This window comes from Helianthus annuus, chromosome 4 (genome assembly GCF_002127325.2).
Source record: "Helianthus annuus cultivar XRQ/B chromosome 4, HanXRQr2.0-SUNRISE, whole genome shotgun sequence".
In the NCBI taxonomy this organism is placed as follows: Eukaryota; Viridiplantae; Streptophyta; class Magnoliopsida; order Asterales; family Asteraceae; genus Helianthus; species Helianthus annuus.
Genome location: NC_035436.2, coordinates 184,625,506 through 184,632,280, shown reverse-complemented (window position 1 = coordinate 184,632,280; position 6,775 = coordinate 184,625,506).

The following is a 6,775-nucleotide window of genomic DNA, read 5'->3' as shown; positions in this document are numbered from 1 at the left end:
CATACATACATACATACATACATACATACATACATACATACATACATACATACATACATACATACATACATACATACATACATATACACATACGTATCTTCACATATACATAAATACACATCTACTTATGCACATACATTACCACGTACATGTTCAAGATCTTACATACCTCTTAGATATCCATATATTAATTACATGGTCCTTAGACTTAGATTTATAGCCCATAACTTCAAAGGAACGATCAAAATCATGTTTGGGAGGCCCGTCGTGGTCCACGGATAACAAGCTGAAGCCTACTATACCCAAATCAACTTAGATAACAAATTTCAGGTTTTTGAAAATGCATTTTTCTGCAGCTCCGTTTCGTCGTCCGTACACACTAAAACGCGCATAACTTTTGAACCGTTTACCCGTTTAACCTCCCGTTTCTTCCTACATGCTTGTAAATTCACATTCTATCATATAAACTTGAAATCCAACATCCGGTTTAAGGAAAATATTCACTTAAGCTCTCGGCTTTATATACCCGCTTTCACTTATTCGACTCATTCATGTTTTAGTCAAAGTACTCATTCGTTTTAACCCAAAACTTACATAAACGTTATAAATATAATACATTTACATTATCCGTACTTCCGCTTACCCATTAGCGTACTTATGCGCAATCCTACCCGTTACCCGGTTATCATACCGTAGACATTTCTTATTCTTCATTCCATTATAACATCAAGACCTCATTTTTTTGACCCGTTACATCTACTTAGCTAAAATCATTGGTTTCATACAACCCATCCATTATTTGACTCAATTATCATACTTAATTAACTAGCACATAACTCTATGTAAACAACTAAGAAGTGATTGCGAAAATCACTTACCTTAAGCGTTCGTGTTCAAGCTTGCTTCCTCGCCTCCTCTTGACCCGTTAGCATTCCGTTCTTAAGTCCATGCTAATGTGATCCCTATCCTTTCATGTCATTACAATCACATTATGGTTAGCACAAATTCTCATTCATACTAACATTCATTTCCTTCCATTCATACAATACTTGCATTTTTATTAACCAAATACCACATACATAAGGCATAGACTAAAAGTCACCTTGTTCCATATTCACGCAACTCAATTATCATCGTACACGACATGTAGATCATCTAGTACATAACACATTACTTCTCTACTATTATAATTGTGTCCGAAAGGCTAACCATGTTATTCATTCATTGTTGACTTTCAGAAAGTCAACTGTCTTACTTACACACTTTCAACTTATGAACATGTATCCATCTTAATATGGTAGAGCATAGTATTAACATTATACGCATTTCATGATCGTATTATATGACATATTCAACTACATGATCACCTAATTATATACACATATACATACATAATCCATTCCTTCCACACTAGCGTTTTCATATCTTCACAACTAACACCTTAACTCATACTAAGCTAACCCAACATCATTTCAACATAGTCTCCGCATGAACTATATCTAAAACGCGCTTCTCATGTTAGTTTACTATCAAATACATTATTATCACGTTCTATATATAATTACCTATTACTTGCATACAATTTCACATATCATTTCCATTTAGACATTTCATCAAACACTTGGTGTGCGTACTACTTTCTAAGCCTAATGTACAAGTAGTTCATGCTATCCTTCATACTTATCACTTCTATTCATCAACACAAGTAAATTTCAAACAAATTTCCATATCATACTCAATCTAAATAACAAGTATACGTCACATACTACAAAATACATCAGTTTGAACAAGAATTAGACATGAGTGATTCACCCATGTCGCCACCTTCACCACCAATGGTGGGTTTCATCTTCAAACATCAAATTACTCAAAATCCTTCATAACCCATGTTTTATATGGTGATTCTATGACACATACATAATCAATTTCATTCAATTTCATGGATTAAACATAAACCCACTTCATACAAGATCACTAAATCTCAAATTACAACTTACCACATGTTTGTAAGGTTGAGATGATGATAATTCTTCATTCATGCATAAGATTGGATCCTAAATTCATCACCAATTTGGTGATTCTTGATGAACAAGGGTTTTGGCTCCCTTTGTGTTTCTCCTGATGTTCCACGCACACACACACACACACACACAAACATTCATTCTTATAAAATCTGAATTTTTATAAAGTTTGCCCGACTTGCTACTTTTAGTCCCTCTAATTAGGCCTTTGGTTATTTACAACCAGCATCACCATTTCATTTATATTTAGTCTTTATGTATTTAACTAAGTTAAATAACTTAGTTAGTACATTTCACACCCTACATAAGAAGGCATACTATCAAATTATAAATTCGAGTTTCGGGGCGTCACATAAACGTTTCGTATGACTCGCTCAGTCAAACGTGTTACTTGTACCATAAATTGGTTAGAGGGGTTAGACCTACTTAGATGATTTTTAATGGTATCATTAACTTATCGACCTGGTTACGACCTAAACTTTTTTTAATTCAAAACTTAACTTGTATAATTTTGTGTAGTGTTATAAATTGCCCAACTCTATATTATTATTATGAGTAAACTGTAATTTTACCCCCTGGGGTTTGGGGTGATTGGCATGTCTACCCCCTAAGGAAATAATTGCAATTTTACCCCCAACGTTTGTTCTTATGTCGCAACTTTACCCCCCCCCCCCCCGGCGTTAATTTGGCTAACTGATCTGTTAGATTTAATATGAAATGACTATTTTACCCTTTTATTTTTACCCCCCAACATTCCTGTTATGTTGCATAATTACCCCCCCCCCCCAGGTAAATTACTAAAATGCCCTTTCTTATTCCCCCTATACTTTCTGTTAAGAAGCAATTTTACCCCCTGGGACATCCAAATCCCTTCCCGCCACCACCCATATTTGATTATTATAAACCCCTGCTTTTAATAATCAACCCATTGATAACTTATGATGCATAATCAACCCATTGATAACTTAATAATCGAAAACACATCAACGCCAGTAATAAATTCACATATTGATTCAATTCATTTGCAGCAACTGCATATATAATCTATCAGCAGCAACTGTAATGCAAATGCACATGAAAGGCACATACCTGACCCAACCAACTGACTTATGCCCTAGCATCTGTATGATCATATGGCTGATCAATCTGATTAACTGCAAGCAATAATAGCAAACAATAACAGTAAACAACTGACTTAGGGCAACAGCTAATAACAGCAAACAAGTGCCCTAACAACTGCTGATCAATCTGTTGTCTAACAAACAACTGATCAATCTATGCATTTACCCTAGCATCTGTATGATCATATGGCTAGCAGGTTACTAGCCTACAACCTGAAATATACATCATAAATAGTTTCTATTTTTGTGACAAAAGGAAAGGAAAGTGGATACTTACACCTTTGCCCTCCAACATAATGTCAAGAAGAATCTTGGCCAAAAACTGATATTTTTCTGCATCATAGCTTCTATAATTTTACAAATGTTGACTTGATTGGTCTAAAAGAAAGTCAAAATTTGACTAGCTCATAGTTAAAAACAAACTCTCATGCTACATCATTCTAGAATGGGTGTTCAAAAAATGGGTCAGTGTATGTTATTTACATTAGACAACGGATTAAATGAGTGAAAATGTCAACCAAAAGGAACTTGGACTTATTTCTTATTCATGATCAAGTCATAAACTTATAATAAAGAACTTGTTTATTGAGTTATAAGTTATGGACTAACCACTGTCATCAAATGGAGATCTAACCTGTGTATGATCATCAAATGGACAAAATGTAATCCTAATCAACAACTAACATACCTGCACATAAAACCTACTGAAGGGAAGTTCAAATATACCTGCTGATCAATCTACTGTTCTTATAACTAGGCACATTATAGGCACATCAATCTGCTGATCAAGCTACCAACATTGACCTAGATTAGCTAAGTACTTGGTAACCAAGCTAACAACATACCCAAACTCATCATTTTTGTCACACCCCCAAAATACCACCTAGGGAGTGTCCCTGTTAGGCGTGTGACGTACCAGCGATGAGCCACTAATCACATTGAAACCACACAAGTTTCTAAATAAAGTTCTCAATTATTAATAAAATACCATCAACATGTTTAAATGAAAACCAATATGTTCAGCGGAAGCAAATAGTAAACCAAGTTAAACTGTTTCAAAACCAAAGTATAGTTTCATGAAATCAATCACATAAATCCTCCCAGTCGACCCATGACCACTCCAGCTACTCCAGACAGCAAGTTCCCCAAATCCAAGATACCTAACGACCTGCGAGCATGCAACAAGTGTGTCAGACTACGCTGGTGAGTTCATAGTTTTTCGAAAACGTTGATTACCGAGTGTTTAGTTAATCCATTGAATTTAATTCCGAAAGTAATGTTGAAAACAATGTTGATAATACCCCAATACAAGACGGCTTCTGATTATTTTGCCCTTTCTCCAATGCTCCTATCAAAGCATTGGTCATGACTAGGTCATTAGTTCAACACCCGTCCTCCCAGGAACGGGGTGAGGTTGCCAAACCTAAGTAGCGCTACTAACTAATACCATGTTACCTTCCCAGTAACCAAACAACACGGAGGGACTTTAATGGTGATAGGAAGAGTATATTATCCAACATTCCCGTTTTTACCCAAAAGACTTATCCATCCCCGGGATACCCACTGTCCCAACCACCGGGACGCATGCTCAAGAGAGATGAACTCACCTTTGGTTTGCTCGGTAAGATTTAAGTATGTATTCACAGTTTGATCAATCCAATCCTAGCATGGTTCCAGTACCAGTTAGTTACTTACACACATAGATCACATATCTTTATTATGCAAGTATGAATAAGCTTAGCACATATAATCACACAGGTACTAGATAACATCGTGTTTAATTCCGTTTCGATCACACACCCAACCATGCAACCCATACCCTAACAATTTAAGTTGGACCAGGCTAGTGTAGACCAACAGTGCAACGACCCCAAAACCACACAAGGCCTGCCCAACCGTTGTCCTCCCCAGCCCACTACAAGACACAAATATCTCAACACTTATTATCTCATACATGATAATTGTAGTGCAGCCCAATTATTAATGACAAACCTAATACTCTAACAATTCACTTAACATATTGAGCCCAACTAATATATTACATTATATGTATGTGTGTGTCCACAGTTGTATGCGGCCCAAGGGGGTGTACTCTTATTTTCCATCCAGTTTTATATAATCACAATATTTTCCCCTACCCTTCAACAATGTAATTCAACCACACCCTTTTCTTTAGTTCAGATTAAATAACACTCACATGTAAGGGTTTCATCTTATCATTTACTTCACATAAAAATAATCATAACATCATGTGCACCTAATACTGCTAATTGAATTAATTTCTTAATGGCCGACAACCTTTATAATCTGTTGATGATTATTGGACCTTTCAACTAAAAGCACATGGGCCATCTTGAGTTCTATGTTCATCATCCTCACGGCAGTAGAGGGCACGAGTTCAAAAGGGTCAACAGCATTATAATTTGACGGCTAGTGGTGGGACCTTGAACAACATCATCACCCAACATCACATCTATTGGACCACACTAAACAACTAATATATCACATCGGTTATTTAACTTTGTGAGTTCAGTGGACTAATTTGATAGGACCAAAGATAACTAGTGGGTTTGAACAATTACTACATGGATCAGTTCTTGTTGTCATCATTGGTCAATTTGAGAGGCACACATCAAACAAGAGAATCCATAATGATCACATGCACACAAGACTTTTCTTATTTATGTCATCATGCAATTCTAGTTCCTTATTCCTACTTATTTCGGTTAGTCAAGAATTACTCATGACAATATCATTACTAGTGAGTCCGTAACATACCTCATAAGCAAACATCATTAGCACACAATTCTAAGCATCAATCATCATGCCAACAAGTAACATATTAACCATCAAAAGCACATAATCCGTAATCAAAATCACGAGTCGGTACGACCAAACATGTGTTACAAAGAGATTGATTCTAAACATAAATAGGTTTATACTAACCAAAAGAGTTAAGGTATGGCTGGATCCGGAGTGAACTTCACGAGGGGGGGGGTATCTGCCGTCACAAGTCGAATTAAGAAGGAGTAGGGTTTTTGGCTTGTGTTTTACGTCTAAACTAATCAAGAAAGAATTTACGTATTCATATATATGAAGGCTTGGCGGTTATCATTAATAGCCGAAGTGGGCTCAAGCCCATCCATTCAGGTCGTCCCACAAACAGGAAATGGGAATAGGGCCTGTTATGATGTGTTTTGTTGTGTTGTAGTTTGTGAGATATATCCATTTTACGTTTGTTTAATCACAGAACCAATTAATACACATGTTTACTATTAATTAATCATAGAACCAATTAATACACATGTTTATGAATTAATGCACAAGTGGGCCGAGTTAAATAATACACACACAAGGAACAATACATGTTGGGCTCAGGAGTTATATTTGGGCCGATAGGGTGAATACTTGTAAAGTATAGTTATAAAGTCCAACATATACGCGACCTAAGTATTTCTAATAAATTATCTAATCAGGTTATCAAACGTTTAAGTTTAATGGGGTTACGATCACAAGATCACACGTCAGTAACCTTGAAAGTTCGGGTTGTCACATCATCCCCAACTTGAAAGAAATTTCGTCCCGAAATTTGACATGTAGGCACAGAGAAGTGAAGCGATAGAAACCCTAATT